Source organism: Camelus bactrianus, chromosome 12, assembly GCF_048773025.1.
Source record: "Camelus bactrianus isolate YW-2024 breed Bactrian camel chromosome 12, ASM4877302v1, whole genome shotgun sequence".
In the NCBI taxonomy this organism is placed as follows: Eukaryota; Metazoa; Chordata; class Mammalia; order Artiodactyla; family Camelidae; genus Camelus; species Camelus bactrianus.
Window position 1 is genome coordinate 28,812,341 of NC_133550.1, and position 25,421 is coordinate 28,837,761.

General features: G+C 37.0%; 1 long non-coding RNA gene across 11 annotated transcripts in view; it reads left to right on the plus strand.

The window, feature by feature from the left end:
- Positions 1–25,421, plus strand: part of LOC123612972 (uncharacterized) — a 193,944-nt gene that overhangs the window by 144,046 nt on the left and 24,477 nt on the right. For 8 of the 11 annotated variants that reach the window (XR_012510665.1, XR_012510662.1, XR_012510664.1 and 5 more), the window contains 2 exons: positions 6,068–6,167; positions 19,974–20,047. This is a non-coding gene — a long non-coding RNA (uncharacterized LOC123612972). The remainder of the gene's footprint in view (positions 1–6,067; positions 6,168–19,973; positions 20,048–25,421) is intronic. The other 3 variants (XR_012510669.1, XR_012510668.1, XR_012510670.1) reach the window with 1 other exon arrangement.

Genomic DNA, 25,421 nt, shown 5'->3' on the forward strand with positions numbered 1-25,421 from the left:
AATAAATTTATTTGCATTATTTTTCGATTCCACATGCAAGTGATATCATATATTGGTCTTTCTCTGTATGACTTACTTCACTCAGTATGATAATATCTAGGTCCATCCATGTTGCTGCAAATTGCATTATTTCATTCTTTTTTATGGCTAAGTAATATTCTTGTGTGTGTGTGTATGTGTGTGTGTGTATATATATATATTTATATATATATATTTATACATACATACACAGCTGTCAGCTGTCCATGGACACTTAGGTTCTTTCATGTCTTGACTATTGTACATATTGCTGCTATGAACACTGGGGTGCATGTATCTTTTCAAATTAGAGTTTTCATCTTTTCTGGACATACATCCAGGAGTGGGACTGCTGGATCACATGGTAGTTCTATTTTTAGTTTTTTAAGGATACTCCATAGTGGCTGGGCCAATTTACATTCCCACCAACAGTCTGGGAAGGTTCCTTTTTCTCCACACCCTCTCCAGCATTTATTATCTGTATATTTTTTGATAATGGCTGTTCTGACTGGTGTGAGGTGATACCTCATTGTGGTTTTGATTTGCATTTCTCTAATAATTAGCGATGTTGAGCATTTTTTCATGTGCCTGTTGGCCATATGTATGTCTTCTTTGGAGAAATGTCTATTCAAGTCTTCTGCCCGTTTTTTGATTGGGTTGTTTGTTTGTTTGTTTGTTTTTTTGATATTGAGTTGTATGAGTTGTTTATATATTTTGGGAATTTATGCATCATTGGCTACATAATTTGCAAATATTTCCTCCTCAAAAAATTTTAAAAAGTTTATCCACTAATTCCTAGAAGGTTCCCTGCACCTTATGTATGTATGTGTGTGTGTGTGTGTGTGTGTGTATATTTTTTTTTCTCAGATAAAAGGATACCTGCCCCAAGGAAATTTGTAAATTCTAACACTAGAAATAGAAGCTACTGACAACTGTGAAACAACAGATTATCCTGGTTTTAAAAAAAAACAATTACAGCTTAGTCTCACTAGGCACCCCGCTAAAGTAGTTTTTCCAAAGGTAAGAGGAAGGTTTTAGGAAGATGAATATACCAGTGACTTGAAAAGTAAGTGAGAGTTGGGGAGAGAGTGGAGTCAGGAAAATTAGTTACTGAACCATTGTCATAATCCAATTTATGTATAATAAAGATGTGACCTAGAGACAATAGTAATGGAGAGAAAATGATGAATGTATGAGATTTTGTATAGAGAGATTAAATAACATTTATGAAGTGAATTGTGAAGAACAAGGGATGGAAAGAAGTCTAAGATGGCTAAATAGTGGAGAAAGTGGTAGCACGTCTTTAGAAGAGAATGGTCAGCACATAGAAAAATATGTACGATAAGGGACGAGTCTGAGTAGAAAGGTGATCAGTTAGGTGGTGGACATGTTGAGTCTGGGTGGAATGTTGAAAGTCAGTAATAATTATTGAATGAGAGTTGGGTAGTGATCAGGAAGCCTGAGTTCTGTTTGTGGCACTGCTACTAACTCACTGTGAGACAGCGAAAGAAACTGTTGAGCCTGCCTGACATTCATTTCCACTGCACCTTCTTCCCTTCTAATCCAAAAGAAACCAGATTTAGTTTCCACATCTACCCTACTTGGTAGTGCCATGTGCCTCATGAATTCTGATTGGTCTCAGCCAATCATGTGTCCTGTTCCCAGGACATGTCACAAGTCTAGCCAATGAGACATGAAGGAAAGTCGGCTGCGTGCTTCAGGGTAGTAAACACTCACTCTTAGGAAGAGCCACATCAGAAGAGATGTTCTCTCCTTTTAATGGACATTGTCCGATCTGAATGGGACACTAGGAACTGCTATAGCTATCTAACACCAGGGCTGACCTGTGGACAGAATAATGTGCTAAGGATGGCAAAGCCACTAGAGAGAAAGACACTGGACCAACACTGAACTCGCCATTAACCAGCCCTAGCATGCCACAGACTTGTACTTGTTGTCATGGAAGATCATGCATTTCAGCTAGTTACACTGGGATTTCTGGTATTTGAAACTGAAGGCTTTCTTACTGACCTAGCAGCTCAACTTACTCTCCACACTACCAATTCCTTTCCGGTAATTTGAGAGTGGCGTTTCTAAGAATTCTTCCAGCTCTATCCATCACGACTTTATTATTACAGGTAGCAACAGATGTTAAAAAAAGAAGAATGGACATCTTAGAGAACAGTCAAAACAAAAATACAGATATAGGTGTCATCTGTGTAATGTGAGACTTACAGTCTTGGGGTAAATGAGATTGCCGAATGAATCTTCTTAATGACTACAAAAACTAACAATAACACCTCATTTTATCCTCACAGCATTCTGCAGGGTTGGTTGGCATCATTGCCATTTTCTATGCACAAACCAAGACATAAATGTCAAAAAATTGGGGACGAACAATGTCCTAGACTCTAAGAGAATGTCAGGATATCAACAGTACCATAAATCAGACAGGTTGAGAAGAATGAAGACTAAGAAAAGATCAGAAGGTCAAATCCTTGATGATTAGGAGGTTCTTAATGCTTTCAAGGCAACAATTTCAGGGAAGTCCTGAGGTGGAAGAAGGGAGGAAAGAGCAAGAAATGTTAGGGACATGAAGCCCACTTTTAGCAGAAGTTCAGCAGTCAAAGAAAAGGGAAAATGAAAACAGTACCTCAGTGGAACAAGTTTGAGGGGAAAACAGTTTTGCCTCTGGTTTGTAAGGTGGAAAAGACCCCTGCATATTGGTGGACAGAGAGAAAGGGGCCAATGGAGGAGAAGAGCTAAAGGTACAGGAGAAGGAGGGCCTCACTGCTGGAGACAGATCTGGAGCACACGGGAGAAATGCTCTTTGCCTTCCTCTGTTGTCTGCTGTCTGAGCTCCAGCTGCAGTGAGGGCTCTAAGGACTGATCGATTGGCAGACTGAGCTTATGTAATCACCACTACAAGGTATTAATAATGAATGAACATTATTTCTTTTATGCACTATCTTAATAGCCCTTTATAAGCGGACCGTTGGAAAAAGACCAACATACCTTTCCAAAAGGTATTTTTTAATGCATAATTACTACAGAAAAGTATCACTGCAGAGTAAAAACCAATATTTACCTCACTCCCCTAACAGAATGTGACCTATGAAGAAGCAAAAGATGAAAAATATTAAAAATTAAATGGTTTTATACTGGGTCCCAAATTCTACTGTGAAATTATCTAGACCTCAATTATAGACAAAAAAATTCAAATAGAATAATAATAAAAGTTGCCATTTAGTAAGAACTTACTATATGCCAGCCCCTGTGCTAAGCACTTACATATATATATTTTCTTATTTAATCCTATAACACCCTGTGAGATGGGTGTTATTAACTTTATTTTATGCTGAATGAACTGAGGCTCTGAGAATTTATATCTCTAAAATGTAATTGCACTGTTCTATACCAGTTTTTATAAATCAATTATTCATATATACTGAGTGTTAACTATGTTCTAGGAAGTGTAGCTACTTCCTAGTCTCATAGCAGCCATGTGGGTGTCTATTTTTATTATCCTTATTACAGAAGCAAATTTTAGGGCGAGAAAATTAGATATAGAACGCTAGAGTCTGTCCTTTCAACCAACATACTCTTGTGCCTACAATGATTTTAAAAAATAAAATCAAGGGAAGACTCTTTAATTTGAAAATGGCTTTACAAGATCATTTAACATATCCAGCAAGTATGAGCCAAATCTCCAATTCTGTGAAAGAAGTATAGTATAAATATCCAAGGATGAACATGTGGCCTCAGCATATAAGCTTAGCAGCATAGTTAAAAATCTTTTGAGTCCAAAATGAATGCCAGTCATGAGACACTAAAGTGTGATATGTTTAGTATTTTTCCCCTTTATAACATAGTCAGTAGTTGATATTCCAAAGGAAAGAATGTTTTTGCTCTATGGTGCATTTTGCTATTAGTTTCCAACTGCATGTTGGCTTGGGCCTTTAAAGGGCCCTAGCTCATCAGTTTCCTCTGAATTCAGAAGTAATAACCAGAATAATGAGCAATACTGCAAAGTATCTCTCAGTCAGTGTTCCATTTGGTAGAAAGAAGAAACACCGCATAAAAAACATTCTGAAGCCATGCTGCCTTGGTTTATATCTAGACTCTGCCACTTACCTATGTGATCTTTGATGATTTTCTCATCCTATCCATGCCTCATATTCTCCACTGTAAAGTGGGGATACAATGAGTTAACATACGCAAAGCCTGACACATAGTAATGAGCACCATATAAATGTTAAGCTGTTACATACACCAGACAGTTATAATAGATGTAAATGACCTGAAAAGCACAGGTAATAGGAAAATGTAGTGAAATAATTAAACCTTTATTGGGTTTTTTAAAGCTGGGTCTGGCAAAAGTATGATGGACAGATTGGAAATGCGAAGAGACAAATGAGCCTAGAGAGACCAGTTCGGAATCTATTGCAGCAACCCTGGCAAGAAGATGGAGAAGAGATGGAGAGAAGATGGCTTGAGAGATATTTAGGAGGTTGAGCCATAAGAATTTTGTTGAGCAATAGGAATGGGAATGATAATTTTCATATTTTTGTCTTGGTTCATTGGTGCCAACGATTAAGCAAAGGAATAAGATAAGGAGTGGATTTTAGAGAGAAATAACACATGCATTCCTTCCTTTCTATTCAGTGGCAATTTCAAAGCTTCACACCTTTCTCAAGCTTCACCAAAGATGCCCAGAAGAGACACTCACTTGTTTCTCCTTCGGGAAAATAGAAGTCATCAATCAAGAATCTGTCCATTTCCTTATTCCCACTGACTAACTAATCTGTATCTTCCTCCTTCACACTTCAGTGGAAGAGGTGCCCCCTCAGGTTTCACCCAAACCCTGTGCCCTAGCACCTCAGCTTCAGTGAGAGCCTCTTCTCAGGCTTTTAACCTCTCCCTCTCCACTAGCTCTTTTCTGCAGCACATAGCTTTCAAATGTCTCATATCCCCTTCCACCTCTTGCTTACTCCTTGCTTTCAGATAAATATCTACTGTTAATTTCAAGTTATATTTGCAGTGCATTATCACTGTTAAAAGCTCAAAAATACATAGAATATGAAGGACAAATTATTTGTAATTCTACTATCTGGAAATAGTTCTTGCTAATAGACTGGTATATTTCTTTCTAGTGATTTTTCTATGCATATATATGAGTATATATAAATATCTACTTTATAAATACTTTTCACTTCAAATTCTAAGTATTTTGCCATTTTATTAAAAAATATTTCCCTTATAATTATTATAAACAAGCTATGTCTGGTTTAAATATATTATCTCTCACTGTTAAATATTTCGTTAAGATGAATAGCATTGTATATATAAACATCTTTACTCATATTTCAGATTGTTTCCTTAGAATAAATTTCTAAAAGTGGGGCTCTTGTGTCAAAGAGTATAAACATCTTTAAAAATTTTAATACATATTTCCAAATTGCTTTCCAGAAAGGTACCAAAACACATTCCTATTCACTCTGCTTTTGCTAGGTTTATTACCACTTGTTTTAAAAGAGATTTTTTCATTTAATGATCAAAAATAGTATGTTTTGTTCCACATTTCTTTGATTAAAACTAAAGTTGGCCACTGAACTATACACTTAAAAATGATTAAGATAATAAATGTTACGTGTATTTTACCACAATAACAAATTTTGAAAAGAAGTAAAGTTGGACATTTTTAAAATGTATTAGTCATTGCTATTTTTTCTTCAGTGAATTATATGTTCATATCCTTTGTCCATTTAACTATTGGGGTCAATAGTTTTCTTATTGATTTTTATGAGCTCTTTATATATTAAAGACATTCAATCTCTTGCTGTCAAATTTATTGAAACTATTTTTCCCTATTTGTTTTGTCATTTAATTTTGTTTATGGAGGAGGGGGTGGTATAAAGACATATAAATTTTTTATATATTAAAATCTTTTAATAATTTCCCTTGGGATTTCTTCCATTGCTATTATGCTCAAAAAATCCTTTTCTAGCAAGCTAGCAGGTAATCATCCATCTACATGATTCTGTTACAGATATTGTTCTCCAGTCCTACCTGTAAAACAAAGATGAAAACACTTATTCTCTGTCTCAAGGAACTCTACTAGCCTGTGAAGGAGACAGACATACACACAGGTAAATATAAGCTCATGAGAGACTGGTGAAGGACTGTTCATCCTGTTTAACAGAAGTTCATGACTAGGTCAGGGAACCAGATTTGCCTAAAGCAGCTCATCTCCTGGTTTTATCATCATTAATTAATTTTGGGCTATTTAACATATGCACAAAACTGTGCTATTTCTAGAAATATATGAAATGGGAAAATGATAGATCCTCCCAGCTAATCAGCCCCTTCTTCCTGGCTCTGGAGCTTTTAAAAACAATGACTCATAGAATAATTCCCAGGCAACCATCCATCCAGTCTTCCCACAAGTCTGAATTTGTCAGACTGTCTCAATTTTATCTAAGAAATTAAATCTCAATTTTAGTTTTATTAGTCCATTTACTGGTTTGCTGTTTTTAAAAGAAAAAAAAAGTTATAATGAAGATAAACAAGAAATAAAAAGCCTTAAATACAATGGCAGTGATTTTTGGTAAATGACCATTACTAAAGGTTTTCAGAAATTAATCAGCACAAATAGATGTGACAATCATTTGTGAAGGAAGTCTTCATAGAAATGCTTTACTCTGAGGGTTCTAGGAAATGTTGAGTTTCATACACTGCTAATAGGAGTACAACCTTTCCATAGGATAATTTTTCAATATGAGTTAAGAGGCTTAAAGGTATTTTAATTTTTGAAGTATTAACTCCATTTCTTGAAATCTATTGTAAAGAAATTAGAGATTTACAGTGATATGTATTATGATTGCAGTGATATGTATTATGGCAAATATTCTAAACAGCCTCAAAAACGGAAATAATTAGATGAATTATTGGTAGAGCCATGCTACAGGATACTACATAACCACTCAAAATTATATTTTCAAAAAATTTTTATGTACAATGAAATAAGAATATGCTTCCTGTATAGTGCAAGATGAAGAAAATTAGATCACAAAAGTTATGTACAGTTAATTCCAGTTTAGATATATGTTACATAAAAGAGATTGGAAGAAAATACACCAAAATAGTTTTCTTTGGCTAGTGTGATTACAGATGGTCTTCACATTCTGGGTTTTCCAAAATTTCTACAATTAACTAAGTTCAATTGGAGCGAGGGAGCTATTTTTTTGTAAATGTTTTGCTCTGTGCAGTAAAAGGCCAATTCTTGTGATTGGCTTTGAGGAGGCCTATTTCCACCCAGACCATTTCCAGAAAACAGGTGATGTTTAGAGGTATGGAGCATTCTGAATGCTTCTATGGAAAAGATGTAAAAGATAGGCTTCACACTTTACCTAAAAGATGTTCCATATTCATCTATGTTCCCACCCAGGCCTTACAACATTCTCTATAAAGACCCATCACTTCTTAGGGAAAACAATAAAGAAAAACACATTGAGTATCTGCCATATGCCAGGTAATTTCACATACAGAATCTTATTTAATCCTCACAGAAACCTGTAACATTGACTTTAAATGCACTTAAGCAACTTACCCAAATTTATAGAAATACTAAGTATTAGAGCTGAGATCTGAAATCTAGTCCATCGACTCCAAGTCAGGAGCTTATCACCACTACCCCCTTTATGTACATCTGCACATCTGAAATATACATACAGTCGAGAAAATATCCATGTTATTTCAATTGCTTATCAGCTTAGAGAAGTGACACATTTGCATTCTGCACTAATTTGTTAAGTATATGATTATTTATATATATTTATGTATATATTTGTTACTCGTCATTTGTTTAAGCCCTGCTATCCATTATGATCAACACCAAAAATAAGTTTCAAACTGTTTAATATAAAACAAATACCTTCCCTAACATGTTTAAAGGATTTGTTAAAAGAAAAAAAAAAAACACTTGAGTGTGTATTTAAATTTCTCCTTCCAGATTCACTTCTTTAAATCACTTCCCAAGTCACTACAGATATATCTTTATCTTTCCTGGCAATCCCTTTGTACTTACCATTCCTCCGTGGTCTCCAGGCTTCCTGCCACACCAAAGAAATCAATCTCTCTCATCTCCATTATTCCTAGACTAAAACCAATTTCAAATTTTAGTTCAGTATTCACCAACAGTTTTCTAAGACTGGCCCAGCTCTGCTTTGATCATTTACTCTGTATTATCCTATTAGTGATGTGTATGTCTTAAATTATTTTACACTTTTCTTCATATATCACTTTGTGTTTGTTCTCATTCACTTTGTTTCTACTTATTTACATTATATGTTTCTCAGGAATCATGACCATGTCTTTTCCTCTCTTTCATCACGCCACATGCTTTGTTAAATGTTATGTACATTTCTTTATTATGTACATAATGGGTGTCCAATAGATGCTTGTTAATTAACTGTCCTCAGCTTACACCTATTCACACAGTTTACACCTATTCAACTACAAACACAGATTCCCAAGAAAATCAGTGAAATGGAAAATGAAAAGGCAAAGGAGAAGACACCACACTTTGAATGAGCATATAAGACTATTCTCTCTTTCGCTTTACTAGTTTCTCTCAGGGATAAAGGAAAAAGAAGTTTGGTATGTCTCAGCTATTTTAGGAATTTCAGGATTGATGGCCAATATCAGGGTTGGCCATTGTGATTGAATCTCAATGGAAATAATATGAAAGTTCAAATTACATTAGCTTGGTCCTTTATGTGAAAAAAAACTTAGTAATGTTCAAAAATATCATCACATATTAATTTGCCCTTACAGCTTCATATTTTTAAAAAAAACTAATCTGATCTAAAAGTTTTTATGCATAAGGATTGCTACTAACTAAATGTGTGACCTTACTTAAATCATTTAACCACTCGACTAGCAGTTTCTTCATCTATGCAATAGGGATAATAATACGCTCTTCACCTTACCCAGATGGTTGTAAGGATCTTATGAGACGATGTATGTGAAAGCACATTATATACTCTGATGAAATATACAAATATGAACTTACTTTTTTAATGTGGAGCTCACCATATGCTCTTTCAGTTATGATTTTTATTATCTCTAATTATTTGCGAGGCTGATGGATATGTCCCCCAATAATGAGTGAGGACACTTTCTTGTCTTCATTGAGACCGTTTCCATCTCTTGCTTCCTGCTGGCTTTATGATAATCACCACAGATCACATGCTCTGTAAGAAACAGACCTATTTTAGTCACTGCTATCACAGTCTGATCCTTTTGTTCCTCTGGTGCAGACTGTCCCCTCAGGTACAGTAAAAGAGCTGTATTCACTTAAAATCCTTGCACAATCTTAAGTGCATAGATGAAGTCCATTCTAACTATGCAAAATACTATGTTCCTTAAACAAGTTTTTATTCGTTTATACCACACTCTATCAGTTCCTCTATCAAAACTGCGCTTTTTGAATTGGTTTTGGCAAGATTCCCAAATATGCACGCCTCCAAATGTTTAATTATTTGGCACTAGAACTCCCAAAATATCCCTAAGAAGTTAGAGGAAATGGAGGGGGAAAGAAGGTATGAAAATCATTAAAGGTAATATGGTGGCTGCAGCACGTGTTCCCAACTGCCCCTCTCCTATAATTTCATTGAAACGACCCAGGAAATAAAAACACATCTATGTGAGCAAACCTACATCAACAGTGGGAACTAGGGCAAAGGGACAAGCATTTACTAGCAACACCGAAGACAGTCTGCTAGACGTGGGACAGACTAATCTGTCCCCAAAGGTGACATAAGTATAGGAGGCCCCAGCCAACTCTCAATACTGATCCCTCACATGGAGGGACTAAGATGGGAAACTAGACTCATAAAGTCAAGGGCATTCTGGAAAGCCACCACAGAGACTCTGAGAAAAGCACCAGTCCCAGAGTACAGAGGGGCTTGCTCTTGACACATTTTTTTTAACCCAAGTTTATCACACTATACCCATTATTCTGCTTTGATATTTTCCCTTATCAGAACATACTGATCTACTGCATTATTTCTACTGTTCAGTCACATTGTTGTTTAGCTGTATTACATCTGTGTATATTGCTGACAGAATATTTAACTAAATTCCAAAAAGTAAATTGCTAATCTAAAGGTAAGTGAATTTCATTTAGGTTAATACTGCCAAATTGCCCTCCTTAAAACGTCAAAGCCACCTATTTCCCATTACCAAAGAATAAAAGTGTAACTACATATCCTTACCAATTATTATACTGCAAAATTTTTTTAGTTTTAATGTTATGTATTTATTAGCTTCTTTCTAATTCTTTTTTTTTTAACCCTCTAGAGGGCAAAGGTGATATTTCATGTTCTTTTAATTTTCGTTTCTTGGATGACTCATAAGCTTCAGCATATTTTCACACATTTGTAAACCACTGTATTTCTTCCTCTGTGAAATTTCTACTCTTCCTTTTGTCTAGTCTTCATTTGAGTTGTTTTTTGTTTGTTTATTTGTTGTTTTTCTTTTGCTTTATAAGCAGGAGAATAGTTAAGGAAACAGAAGCTGGAGCCAACCCAGCTGGATTCAAATCCCATCTCTACCACTTAGTAGATACATGACTTTGTAGAAGTTTATTAACCTCTCTGTACTTGTTTCCTCACTTACAAAATGACAATAATACTAGAACCTACTTTGTAGGCCTGTTGTGGGATTCCAAATGGCTTAAAATTTAAAAAGCACTTGGATCAGTGCCAGGCACAAAGAAAAAAAACCTGATAAATGTTAGCAGTTTATAGGAGCTCATTGAATAGGATGGAGAGGAATCCTTTATCAGCACTGATTATTTTCTTACACTCTGCTCTTTAATGTATGGTTTTGTTTTGTTTTGTTTTAACCTGTGTTACAGCATACTAAAGTTTTTCATCTTAATATAGTTAAATCTGTCAATCTTTTCTTTATAGAAAAAGACTCTAATATCATGCTCAGAAAGATAATTCTCACTCCAGGATTTTAAGTCTTCTTCCACATATCCTTTCAATGATTTTATAGTTCTGTTTTTTGACATTTGGCTTTCTGATCTTTTTGAAATTTATTTATAAGTTGGATAAGATAAACTTCATTCTTTTCCAGATGGATAGCCAATTATCCCACTCCTCCTTTTACTCATTAATTTGAAATACTCATAACATTGACACTCCAATTGGAATTCTGTTGTTTCCATATCACCTTGAAGAGGATTGGTAATTTTACAATATGAGTTGTCCTACTTTAGGACATGGCAGTGTCTCTTTTTTTTTCATGGCAGTGTCTGTATTTATTCTGGTCTTGCCTTGTGTCCTCAGTTAAAGTTTTGTGGTTTTCCTTTATATAAACCTTACCCATTTCTTGCTCATTAATTCTGAAGCACTTCTTTAATTTACCAGTTGAGTTTACTAATGTGCAAATTACAATAATATATTTCCCAATGTTGAATCATCCTAATTGATTATAGGATTCCATTCAGTGATTTCTTATGAAATATGTCAAACATACAAAAAGTATTACATATATTTAATTTATATTATACTTATGCCTTATATTTGGTAGTTAATATAGCATAAATTAAACACCTGTATATTTATTCACCATTGATTTTTATCAAATCTGAATATTTTGCTACATTTATGTAATTGGAGGGGGGATGGAAATTCATCAATATAGCCAAAGTTCCTTACATATCTCTCCCAAATTCTATTCCCCTTTCTCCCTATTCAGATATAACCATTATCCTGAATTAAAGGTTTATCATTACCATGGATATGTTTATCATATTAACACATATGAAGAACTCAAATAACATGCAGTACTATGTGGTATTTTTCAACCTGTTTATAAACTGCATAATGCTATATTATTGTTCTGCAGCTTGGGATGGTTTTTTTTTTTTTTGGACTCAAAAAAATTTTATATTTATAATTATTGATGCCTGTAGTTCTAGTTTATTTATTTTGACAGAGGTATGGTATTCTCATTTATGAATATGTTACACTTTCATTCATTCTTCTGCCGATAGACATTTAGGACATTTTCAATGTTTTCCTACTATACACGGTGCTATGATGAAAACTCTTGTGCATGTAGATTTTCTTGAGAGCTGCACTACCCAGTACATTAGCCACTTCTCTAAATAGCTTGTTCACGTCTTTGCCCATTTTTCTATTAGATTTGCTTGTCTTTTTCTTTTATACTTGTAGGAGTATTTTATATGTTTAGAATACAAATCTTATATTAGTAATATGTGATATAAGTATTTTCTCCCATTCTGAACTTTTCTTTCAACTTTGATTATGGTGTCTTTTGTTAAGCTGAGGTTTTTTATTTTGTCAGTCTTTGCCTTTATGGTGTATGCTTTTGATTGTCTTATTCAACAAATCCTTCCCTATCCCAAGATCAAAAATATCTCTTACATTTTCTCCTTAAATGTTAAAGGCTTTTCATATTTAGGTTTTTAATCCCCCTGGAATGAACACTTTAGTGTATAGTGTGAGAATTTTCTTTTCTGTGTGGATAGCCATCTGTTCCATAATAATATTTTTAATCATTTGCCCTATTCCCAGTTGTTTGTAATGTCATGTGCTATATCTCTCTCATATATGGATCTTTTCTAGGCTTTGTATTCTGTTACATATATGTAAAGTTGGCCCTCTATCCATGAGTTCCAAATTCAGGGATTAAACCAACCACAGATCAAAAACATTCAGGAAAAAAATTTTCAGAATGTTCCCCAAAACAAAATTTGAATTTGCTATGCACCAGCAACTACTTATATAGCATTTACATTGTATTAGGTATTATAAGTAATCTAGAGATGATTTAAAGTATACTGGAGGATGTGCATAAGTTTTATGCAAATACTATGCCATTTTATATAAGGGACCTGAGCATCTGTGAATTTTGGTATGGTGGCAGGTGGAAGTGGTGTCCTGGAACCAATCTTCCATGGATACTGAGGGATGACTGTACTTGTACATCCTTGCACAAATATGACATTACTTTAATTGCCTTACGTTTATAATAAGCATTGCTGTCTGGTAGCACAAGTCCCCCAATTTATTCTTCAAAATTTGCTTAGCTTTTATTCTTTCTAATGAATTTTATTATCAGCTTGACAAGTTCCACACAAAACACTGAATTTGTAGATTGATTTGAAGAAAAATGACATCATTATAATAGTCAATCTTCCCTCTCACAAAAATGGTAAAACCTTTAAAGCATCAAAAGAATGTTAAGAATAAATTATTAAGCCTAACTTTTAGTGAATATGGGAACCCTGAAGTGAATAGAATGCTGAGAGCCTTTGCCAAACCTGACCACTCAGCCTTGGTTTCCATTGCCTCAGGAGATGTGGAAGAACAGAAGACAAAGCCCAGATACTGCTTGGGGAACAAAAAGGATACTCATATCCCAGAGGACAGATAAAAGGATGAATCTTTTGTGTAAGAATAAATCAAAAGTAAATTCCACAACTCCTGCCCCATGGAAGGCAAGAATAAAGGAGAGAAAGTCCCCTGATATAATGACAAGCTAGCCCTCATGAGGATTTACAAATTCACACAACCTGGATGATCCAAGAAAAAGTCAAGAACTGGTAGTGTTCCCAGGCACACAGCCAAAGCAAACATAAAGCCCCACTGGAAGAGCCACCATCATCCAGGACCTCAAAGAATGCTCACAATTAATTTTCTAAAGAAAATGAGCAGCTCACAGTCATTAAAAAGACAAAACACTAAAGCAAAAACCAGCAGAAATAACAGAAAACAGAAATAGAGCTGCAAAACATTTGATACTGGAATTATCAGACACAGACTACAGAATGACTATGATTACTCTATTAAACAAAAGTCAAACTTGAAAATAAATCCAGATAACAAGAAACTATATAGAACAACCAAGCAGATTTTTTAAAACAATCAAACAGAACCTCAAAAACTGACAACTGTAATAACTGTAATTAAAACCAAATGGATGGTTTTAACAGTATATTAGGTATACCTAAAGAAAGAATTGTTTCAGTGAAGGATAGACCAGAATAACTTGTCTAGAAAGAAGCAGAAAGAGGCAAAGAGATGTAACACATGAAAGAAAGGTTAAAAGACATGGGAAACAGATTGAGAAAGTAACATGCTTCTAATCAGAATTCCAAAAGAAAAAAAGAGTGAGAATGAGACAATATCTGAAGAGATAGTAGCTAAGAATTTTCCCAAGTCAAGGAGCCTAACCACAAATTCAAGAATCCCAATGAATTCCAAGAGGGATAAATTTTGAATTTTATGAATGTATTACATATTTGAATCTTTTTTTAAATTTAAATAGCTTTTTGAAAAGTAAACCAATTTGGGAAGAGAGGGGCAAGAGACAGTCTAAAAAGAAGGTTGCATATTATATGAGCTACTTTGTTTAAATTTACCTTTGTGAGTTAACTTGTACATCAGAAAGTACACTGAAAACATATGAAAAAAATAGCTATCAATTTACTCATTGGAAATTTTAGTATATGAAAAATGCTTAATTTAGAAGTTAAACGTTATTGAAGCACACATTATGTAATTTTTAAAAAAGTATTGGCTAAGGAATCTAGCCCACTGAGTACTATTTTAACTGGAATTTTGGTTCAATCACAGAAACATAAATTGAATCAGGAACCTGAACTAAAATGAACCCTGAATCAAAAACCCAAAATGAACTGCACTAATCTGAAGAAACATAAAGGGAACCAAAGCCAAATATGGTAATAATTTTTTTCAGAATCAAAATTCTTTCAGAAAATCATTTGCTTGTGCCTGTTTTTTTCCTTTCTGATATATTTTTCATACTTTTAAGAAAATATTATCTAACAAGATAGCATGTCCTTAAGAAGAACAAGTTTGATATTAAATAAAATGATCATTACACTCTCCTCTTCAGAAACCCTTAGCCAACCCAGTCTGAGCAACAAGCTAAAAACCAAGCATTAAAGGGAACCAGGCCTTAAAGGGAACTAGGCCTTAAAGGGAACTCCAGAGAAGCCAGGAAAAACACAGTGAGAAAACCAAGAAAGAGGCTACAAGTCCCTGGCCTTGTTCCAAGGTGGAAATGGCTCTGCTAGGGGGAAGGAATGAGAAAGCTAATCTCTATTTTCCTTTTTTTTACAAAAAAAAAAAAACCAACTTTCTCTCCCTGCCTCATGATCTTTTCCCCCTTTCCTCTGGAGACAAAACCAAAACAATATATACATAGATAAACACCTGAAAACAGTTCTTTCTTTACTCCACCAGTAATAAATAGGTACTCACCAATTCCAGAAAGGAAATTTTGAAAAATTCCTGGAACTTTCTTTTGTGCAGTCAGTTTAATTCAGCAGTACTTCTGTTATTCTTCTCATATGAGGATGGAAAAAATAGTATACATAGAATAAATTAATAACTTTCTTGTCTAACAAGTCTAGTTGTTGTAAAACAAGACCCCTATGACAGCATATCACAAATAAGATCATCAAAAAAAAATTTTTCCACTCTCTCAAAACAATGCATTTGTATTCTGAAACACAGTTGGCCCTCTGTATCCAAGGACTTCGAGAACTCGAGCCTCTGCAGATTTTGGTATCCAAAGAGGTTGGTGGTCCTGAAAACAATCTCCTACAGACACCAAGGGACCACTGTCCATTCTTTTAATTATCCACAATATGGAACTAAAGAACATTATTGTTATTCTCATTTTGAAGACATTTATACATTTTCTGTTCATAATTACATTTTCAAATAAATTTTATGTCAAAAGTAATATTAAATCTTGCTAAGCCTTATAAATAGGTATTACTGTCTAGCATCCATGACTGAACATTTTTTTAAATTAAAAAAAAAAATGAACCCATCCTTCTAATGACCCAAGAATGTAATCTAATACTGCTATTAACCTAAAGCTAAAATTGAACATCAAAACATTTGTCTACGTGAAAACTGAACTCTACTGTTATATCATTTAATTGTACCTCTAGATTCACTTTGAGTGCAGAGCAGCTATAATTCTGAATATTTTTTTCTTGCAAAGTATCCTGATGGGTATAATGTGATCATCATTTACATGATCCAAGATTAGGATGATAGTCAAAAGGAATTAGATCAAAATACTGGCCACTGAGTCCTTCAGTATGTCTTCTCTTTATAATAATAACCCTACTTTATTTGTAGAGCCTATAAGGATTTTGATAAACTCTACATATTAAACACTGAGTGAAATTCATTAAATGATTCAACAAATATTTATCGAGCTCTGATTATGTGCCAGGCATTATCCTAGAGCTTGAAAAGCAGAAATGAACAAAGAGCGTCAGTTCCCTGCTTCCATGATCTTCATATTGCAGTGGTTGGCAGACAGACCAAAAACAGGTTAAAAAAAAAAGTAAATGAACAGGATCAGTTCAGGTGGTAAAAAGTGTTGTGAAGAAAATCCAAAGCATGATGCACAGGGGAAAACTCTATAAGGGATGATAAGAGAAGGCATCTCTCAGGAGATGATGCACTCTGAAACTTTGGGTCCAATCGTTCCAGTTGGAAGAAATATCTAAGGACACTGGATCATTTCTTTGGGTGATATACCATTATTATTTTTGTACCTCCCAAACCTTAAGACACACTGTGAACCGTGGTCAAATATATTTTTGTCCATTGGTTTACACTGTGGTCTTCTAGATTTGATCCTAGAACAGATATGATGATCATGTGCAAAGGGACCAATTTGTTGGTCCATCTTCACCTTAGCAACCTGAGTAATGAAGAATCCCTTGGGAATATTGGATATCCATTTTGTCTGGTTCTGAATTCATCCCTCATTCTCCAGGATTTTGAATTAATTTGGAAAAAACTGGTGGTGTTGGATGTTTATGAAATGCTAAGGCTGAGATCTTAAAGTTCTTTGATATTCTACTAAAAGCATGATTATTTTCTATCAGCCAGCCTCTTAAATTAACATTATTTTGAAGTCTAGCCAGTTCAAAGACTGCAAAATCAACTATGATGCTTGGTGTTTACTGCATCACCTTTCCACATACCTGTCCACAAAGTAGCTTAAGACACACAGTAGCTTCTCACAAATGACCACAGTATCACAAAGTAGTGGTTCTGCCCATAAAGTAGCTGGTTTAACAAAGATGCCATAAGAGACTCTCTCATCCCTTCAAAGAGTTCAGTAAACCCATCTAGAGCTGTGAGGTCGAGGCCTCCCCCAATTTCTAAAAAATTTCTAACACTTATTCTGAGGCTTTTCTCTGCCTCCATGCTTAGGTCTACACAAGTTATCTCTTACTTTACTCGATTGATTTAGACATAAGCCCATCCCTTACACAAGTTTCTATCAAAAAAACAACGAATAAACAAAAACTCGTACCAAATGTTTAATCAGTTCAGTAATTCCAGTGGAGATGTGTGCGGGAGGGAGGAGAGGAAGAGTCACGTGGAGCAGATGCAAGCTGCCTTCCGCCCTCTCAGTGGCTGCAACCCCTCCTCCTGTCTCTCCTGACGGCTGTGCTGGGAAGTTTCTGCCAAATTGTTCCCTTTGTCTCAGAAACAATCTGCTCACACCCTAGCCCCTCCGGGGCTCTCTTCTACTCCCCCAGCTCTTATCAAGGTATTTTTCAAAGTAAATACATTTCCCTTTCTGGGAGGAATTCTGGTGCCAACTATTAATAAAATAACATTCCTCTGCCTTGTTACAAGTGATGGTCCAATTTTCATATTGGGGCCGCTGGCAGTGTTGGAATGGATAGCAGGAGATTCCTCGTATTTTAGAGTTTGGTAAGCTTGATTTTTACCAAAAATAGTTTAAAAACAAAGTGGAGCCACAGGGAGAGGTGCTTAGAAGGGAGGAACTAACAAGTGGTTTTCTACATTTGCTCAAAGGGGAGGCTGTCGATTTGTGAGATTTGTCACCACTGAGTTCCAAAGTGAAGTTACACGAAAGAGCAGACTTTTTCACTTGCTATAGAATTGTATTTTGCTGCAACTGTGACCATGCATAATAAGATTTTGATACATTTCTTTTAAGTGTAATCATAGGGTTTTACATTTTCTGATCCTCCCCTCTTAATTGACGGATTGCCACACAAAAGATGACATCACGAATTCCTTAGTTTCATTAGAAACAGCTTCTATTCAGTCCACTTAGGTTAGGTTGTGAGAATCACTTTTCTAAAAGAAATATATTTATCTGAAAGCCACAGAAAATTTGTAAATATAGGATAGCTTTCGGAAACAGTAGGAGCTAGTGTCTTCAGGATACTTTATTTATATGATACAATGAAATCTGATTCCTTTCAAATTGACAAGTAAATGTAAGTAATGGAAAAACTCATTTTTATGGAAGCATTTCATGCAGATCTTAGTTTTCACATCATTACATGTTTCTTGCCTCAGTTGATAATGAGCATGTAAACTGCTTCATGTGACTGAAAGAAGTATAATTTTTACTTAGTCTGGGGGTGTGATTATTCTTCAAATATTTATGTATACTTAATATAAACAAACACCCATAAAATTAACTTATCTAGGCCTCTATATCCATAGTCAAACCTCCCTCTCTTCTTTCTTGGCCCCAGCTTAGTAATTTCCTTTGACTCACTTTAATCACATTTTACCATCACATTGCTTCTTAATAAGACAGTCAATTCTTGCTATCTCTCTGCAGTGAAATGCTATTCATGAGGCTTGATCTGCACAACCTAAATGATTTCTGCTGTCAGCACAGGGTTATTTGTCCAAGATTGACAGTGACAGATTGTACCATTTCTATAGTAGCCCTCCTTTGCAAATGCCCAATTTTCCAAGCCTTTCAAAGGTACTAGTAATAAGACCAGTGACTCTCCTAATCAGTTTTCCCTATGCCGCTGTTTGTCCATCTCATGGAAAAGCAGGTGACAAGAATGTAGCCCAGAAGAAACAGAAACGACTGTTTTCTCAACAAAACTGTTTAGAAGTTCAATTGTGTGACTTCCACAACTGTGAATCTCTTCATGCATCCAGGGCTGCTACCAGTTCCATAAAAATCAGGCTCCCAGGGAAGACCACAGAACAACAGGATCCAATCTACCTAAATGCATGTTCAAAAAATAAAATGACACTTAGATGTGTAGGAAAAGCTTTTGGGAAATATACTATGAAGTGATGTTTAGGACAGTGGAGCATTCAAATACTTCTCCTGACACCTGACAATACCTGCAAGGTTTTGCAAGATTCTAACCAGCACATTTTCAAGAAGCTGGAGGGCCAATTGCAACACACTGTCTTGTTAAAATGTGGATTCCATTCCATTAAATAGACAATTGTTAAATACCTACCACATATAGGTATGGTGACGGTGACAAAATGAGTAAAATAGTTCCTTCCCTTAAGAAAGGGATATCCTTACAGCAAATGGAGAGGGTGTTAGTAATAAGAATAATCTTGAATATTTACTGAGTGTTTACCATGTGCCAGGTGCCCCACCTGCATTATCTCATGTAATCATCATGACAACTATTTAAAAGATGATTAAAGAAGATAATTTAGGTGACGCAAACAAACGTCATTTAACACTTGATAAAATGGACAGTCTCCATTCCAAGAACTGCAAAGTGGGGCAGAAGGCAGGAAGCTTTTACAGGAAAAAGAATACAGAACAAGGAAAAGCAAATAGAAAATATCTGATTGGCTGGGGCCACAGAGTCACCCTTGTTTGGAGTGAGAAGGCCCAGAGTTGGCTTGGCATTTGGGGGTTGGCTGACTAGATAGCAAGCATTTCTGGTCCAGTGGAACATTCATGGGAACACAAATGTAAGCTCAGTTTCTGTTTGCTGACATGGCACCCCATGCAGGAGCAGCTTCATCTTGGGCCTAGTAATTTATTTCAACACAACCCAGAGATATAAGGGCTGTTATTATCTCTGTTTGCAGATGAGAAGACTGAGACCAAGAGGCTAAATGCTGCACCAAGGCCAGGAGGAAGTGCTGAAGCCTTGATTCAGATTGTGAGTTTGCTGCCAGTGTTTCCATCCCTAGTCCTACTCTACAGCACCCATTACCACGATGCAGAAACAGGAATGGCGGGGACCTGCCCAGGGTTGGGGAGCCCATGAATTTAGAGAGCTAGGAGAAAAATTTTGAAAAGCTTGGAATGCTTCCTCTCTCTCTCTTTCTCTCACATACACACATACACATATGTGCAGAATGTCCATTCACTTGAACTGAGAAAACTAAAAGCATTATTCAAAGAAAAGAAAAACAAAAAACAAAAAGTGAAGGGAAAAAATTTCCCTATGCCCATTCTCACCTTTAAATATCAGTTACTTGTTTATTTAAGTGATTTAAGGTTTGAGGGTCTGAATTACCCTGATCATTGCTTAGACTTGCCATTTGACACATGTAATCAAAGCTGCCCTCCAGACTCTCTCTCTTAGACAATTTTTATAGGGAAAGTGAGCTCCGTGAAGTAGAAATGTCATTGATCATGCTCATTTTATCCCCTATGGTAAAATTGTCAAGAGTTGACTTCCAACCATGGTCCCCTATTTTATGGGCAAAGTTTCCAGCATGTTTAGTGGGGACAAGTTTCACACATCAGGTCTAAAGCTGGATTTATCGGAAGCCTTTACTGAATGTAATACCCAAATAAATTATGGTTTTTCAAAGTTGATTTAAATCCTGATTAGGTAAACCTTGGTAACACAGAGAAGAATATTAGATCTCATTCAATGGATTTAATTTCCAGATTTGTTACTGAAGTCATTTATGGTTTTTAGGTTGACTCAGATGGAGACACACAGATAACGAGTTAACGCAAACAATAATAACCCCACAGGATTAAAAAAAAGAAAGAGAAGAAATTAGCCCTAGCAACAGAAAGTAATATAAGTAAAATGTGAGCTGCAATCTCCATGCACCCCAGCCTCAACGATTTCCGCTTTCTGAGCTTTCTGAACGTACGCACATTTCCGCTAAAAACAAAGCTGAAACCAGTGCTACATTTTAACAACTTCCTACCTTCCTCTTTCCTTCCCCTGCTCCCTCCACCAGAGAGCAACCCCAGTGGGCGGTCCTAGGTCTCTGCAGTGTTTGTAGATTTGTGGTTCTGATGCTGTTTCTAGAAAAGCTGAGGAAGAGGCTAACAGATGTTCTCTGGTGGACCCTGCCTTTCCTCTTACAGGGCCACCTCCAAAAAGGACGAGGAGCAGACCCCATTAGGCTCTGTGGGAGCCAAGACTGCACTGTCACACAGCTTCCTATTAGCATATAGGTCTGGACTCACACTTCCTATATGGCCCTGAGTAGTCCTGAAAACCCCCTCTGCCTCAGTTGCCTTATAAATAAAACCTAGACAACACTTACCCCATCAGGGCTTTCACATGGATTACATAAATTGTGTTTGAAAGCAAAGTATCAGAGACACAGCAGCATTCCCCTGCCTCTGTTTGTGTATCTTTCTCCCCCAACCCCACTCCCAAAGTACTCCCAGCTCCCTGCAATTGAGGACAATATCAAGCATCTTTCCTCTCTAGATCATACTATGTCTTCTGGGTTGTTCCTGCTCTGTCGTTCCCTTCTGTCAAAATGACCTATCCTCACACTCCCAGAGAATCTCATCTCCACCATGGGGGTTACCTCCTTTTCTTTTCTGCATTTTATCTTTGATAGCAATAGTCTATATGTACTTAACCTGGATGATCTGAGTGTTTGTATCCATCCCCCCAAATTCGTATGTTGAAACCTAATCCCCAATGCAATTGTATTTGGAAGGTGATTAGGTCAGGAGGGTGGGGACCTCAGGAATGGGATTAGTACTGTCAAGAAAGAGACCCCAAGAAAGCTCCCTCACACGTCTGCTATGTGAAGACACAGCAAGAAAATGGCCATTTATGAACCAGGAAGCAAGCTCTCACCAGAAAGATATGAGGCACCCTGTCTTGGAATTCTCAGCCTCCAGAACCGTGAGAAATTAGGTTCTTTATATAAGCCACTCAGTTGGTGGTATTTTTGTTACATCAGCCTGAGTGGACTAAGACAGCCCCTGACAATTTACAAAGCACCATCATAGCCAAGCCCTCATTTGATCCGTCTCCTGTTCATGTAAGATAAGCAGGATGGGTGTTATTTTTTCTCCTCCTTTTATATAAAGAAGTCAAGGGTCCAAGCAATGAAGGGATTTGCTCAAGGTCACATCAAGAGAAAAAGAAGCAGAATTAAGGTTTAATGCCTGGTCTTTTGCTTGAGATAGATCATGGATTCATTCAACAACTATTTGTCGTGATGTCAGCTTTGCACTAAGCTCCATTCCTGAGCTGAAGCTGCATCAGAGCAAAGCGACGTCTCTGCCTTCTTGGAGCTTCCATTTAAATTACAGTAGACTTACCAAAACTAAGTTAATTCTTACATAATGACAACTAAGTGACTTGCAATACCAAGAGTGGCATAAGTGCTATAAAAAAAAATAAAGCAGGGTAAAAGGATAAATAGAAAGTGACTGGATAGGGGTGAAAAAGGAGACTTTATTAGATGGATAGTCACAGAAGACATCTCTTGAGCAGAGACCTAAATAAAGTGAGAGAGTTAGTTATGTGAATATCCATAGAAACAGCATTCCAGGCAGAGGGAACAGTGAGGACAAAGGCCCTGAGGTGGGTGTGTGCTTGGCGGGTTTAAGGAACAGCGTGTTCATCGAACACGAACTTCACTGGTGGTTATTAGGTGTTACTTGAGAAGAGCATTCTGTGGTCCAGTAACTTTCGGAACCTTCGGGTAAAGCAGGACTTCCAAGAGTCTCTAGCGGAGGAATGCGCTCTGTAAACCTTGAGCGAGTGACCGCGCGCAGCGTTGCACAATGTTGTTCAACCATGGAAACCTTCCCTCAAGGAGCATCTCAGGGGATTATTGTTCCACAGAACACTCTGGAAAATGCTGCACCACACCCTGCTTTTACTGGAAAGAGGAAGTCGGGCTAGGAACTAGAACTTAAGGCATCGTGTGAAGCCTTCAGAGTTCACCCCCAGAGGCCCAGAGATCGCATCAGGCAGTGGCCGGCTCCGTTTATCCACAGGGATGACTGTTTAGCCGATCCTGTTTTATGTCAGCTATCTGAAATTACTCTTGGCCCCTATTTCCTGCCCGGACCTCTGGTGTTTTCCATGATTTAACCCTGGTTATCAGATTCCAAGCCCCGCCGACCTTCCTCGGGGCTCCCATTTGGGGAAATGGCAACAAGGCAGAACAGGAACGTATGGAAATCTGCTTAGATGGTGCTTCCCCTCTGGTCGGGGGTGGAAGGCAGGGCAGGGGGATTTCCAGTGTCTGGCATGAAGTGTGCATTGGGTGGCCTCCCCCACAGCCCAGCCGAGGGCGGGAATTGCTCAGGGTGTGTCAGGTGCTCTGAGATCTGCCTGCCTTGCAGGCACCCAGAAGCCCTCAGCTACACACAGGTGGGAGAGGCTGCAGAAGGAAGATTCCCGTTTGGCAGGAAAGCTGCCAGCTGTGAAGATTGCTGATCCCTGCCTAGCTTGGGAAGTATTCCCAAGCCCTCTGCAAGCTACGAAGCCAGGAAATGAATGGGAAGCAGCTGGAGTGGACCCAGCCCTGGCCTGAGCAGACTGCCCAAGAGAGCAAGCGAAGGCCAGACAGTGGCCCAACCCAGGGAGCCCAGCAGAGTTCAACTGGGTCTGCTGCACCAGAGGAGGCTGTGAGAGGGCAGTGGCTGGTCCCTCGGATATCACCCTGCAAGCTTGGACCAAGTCACCTCAGGAGAGTGCCAGCAGGAGTCATCTGGCAGCTTTAAAAAAATAAATAATTTGTACGTTAATTCCAGATGTTGCTTACTCCTAAAATACATAAAATGTAAGCAGTCAAGTGTAAATACCAGATGAATTCTTTCTTTGAGGATTTTCAAAGGAAATCTTGCAGAAGATCTGGCTAAAACTTGACCACAGATTAACAAATACATTCTACGTAAAATAAGAATTTTTTTCATTATGATGCCTTGTTATGGGAGTTTAAAAGTTGACTCAGGACAATGATCTAGCACAACTGAGAAATTCTATTGAAAACAGCAAATGGCAGATGCCTTGGGTCAGAATTTGTGGGCATTTTCTCTTCATGTGACATAATAGAGAAAATTAAAGATAAAAGGACTATTATAGCTTTTACTAAGTGTTGAGACCTTGCTGGCCACCAGGCATTTCACATACAGCATTTTTAATATTTATAGTAAGCTAGCATTACTATTCTTGTTTTAGTAATGAAGAAACTGAAGTTCAGAAAGTTAAAGTAACATGTCCAATGTCACAAGGTTAATTAAGCAGTGGATCTGGGAAGCAGACCCAGATCTCTCTGACTGAAGAGTCACTCTTTCTCCTGTCACCCACTGCCTCTGTGTTCACATAGGTAGCACCATAGGGTAGTTAGACCTGAGGACATGAAGTCCAAGAGATGAGTAAATTCCTTTCCAGCAGATGCATCCACCCACCAGCAATTTATAGAATGCATCGTTTTGCTATCCTCTTTGTCAGATGTTGGGAAGATCAATAATCATTTGTATGGTGCTTTGAGAGAATTAGAAGAAAAATGCTAGATTAAAATATATATATATGCCACAAGATAAGAGCAGACGTAAACTGGACCGGTTTGACTGCTCTGTCACCCACATGTCAGTAGCTTTAGCCCCTGACATGAAGCCGCGGGCTTAGATCTCCCTATGAGATATTAAAGGCAGTCCCAGTTGTAGACACCACCTTGCCAGCATCTGGGAAACTTGGTGTTCCTCTCATTCTTTCCTGCTCCTCAAACTGCACTTTAATTCTCCGTACCATTTCAGAAGCCAGTTAAAAAAAAATTGCAAACACATAACTATACAATTGGATCCTGCAGGGTCTATGCGAAAACCTCAGGGACCTACACACACTTGATCACTTAGGTGATCACTGTTTTCTGTCGGCCCAACATATGTTTCCAGAGCTAATGTCACTCACATTCTTAACTAAAGATGAGCTAAGTCCTTTCTGTTTAATTTGCTTTTATTTTACTAAGGTATTCGAGTATTCAATTCATAAGCCTACTACAGTGTGTCAGCTATAGGTTGCCACAAAAAAAGAAGGGGAGAGGGAACTGGTTCCCACAAAACAATAGGCCTTTGGAGTTGCTTTTGCATTTTGTTCTTATTAACAAGACAGTGCATTTATGTACTTTTCATTTACACATCATTGCAATACACAACCAGGGCTGAAGATAGTGCCTAAATTCTTGACTACAGTGATAGTTTGACTAGTATATAATTCAGATAAATCCCTCAGGGTTGTCTGTGTAATCTAACTTCAGTTAACAAGTGGTATCTGTGTGAAAATATGAAAGAGAAAACATGCT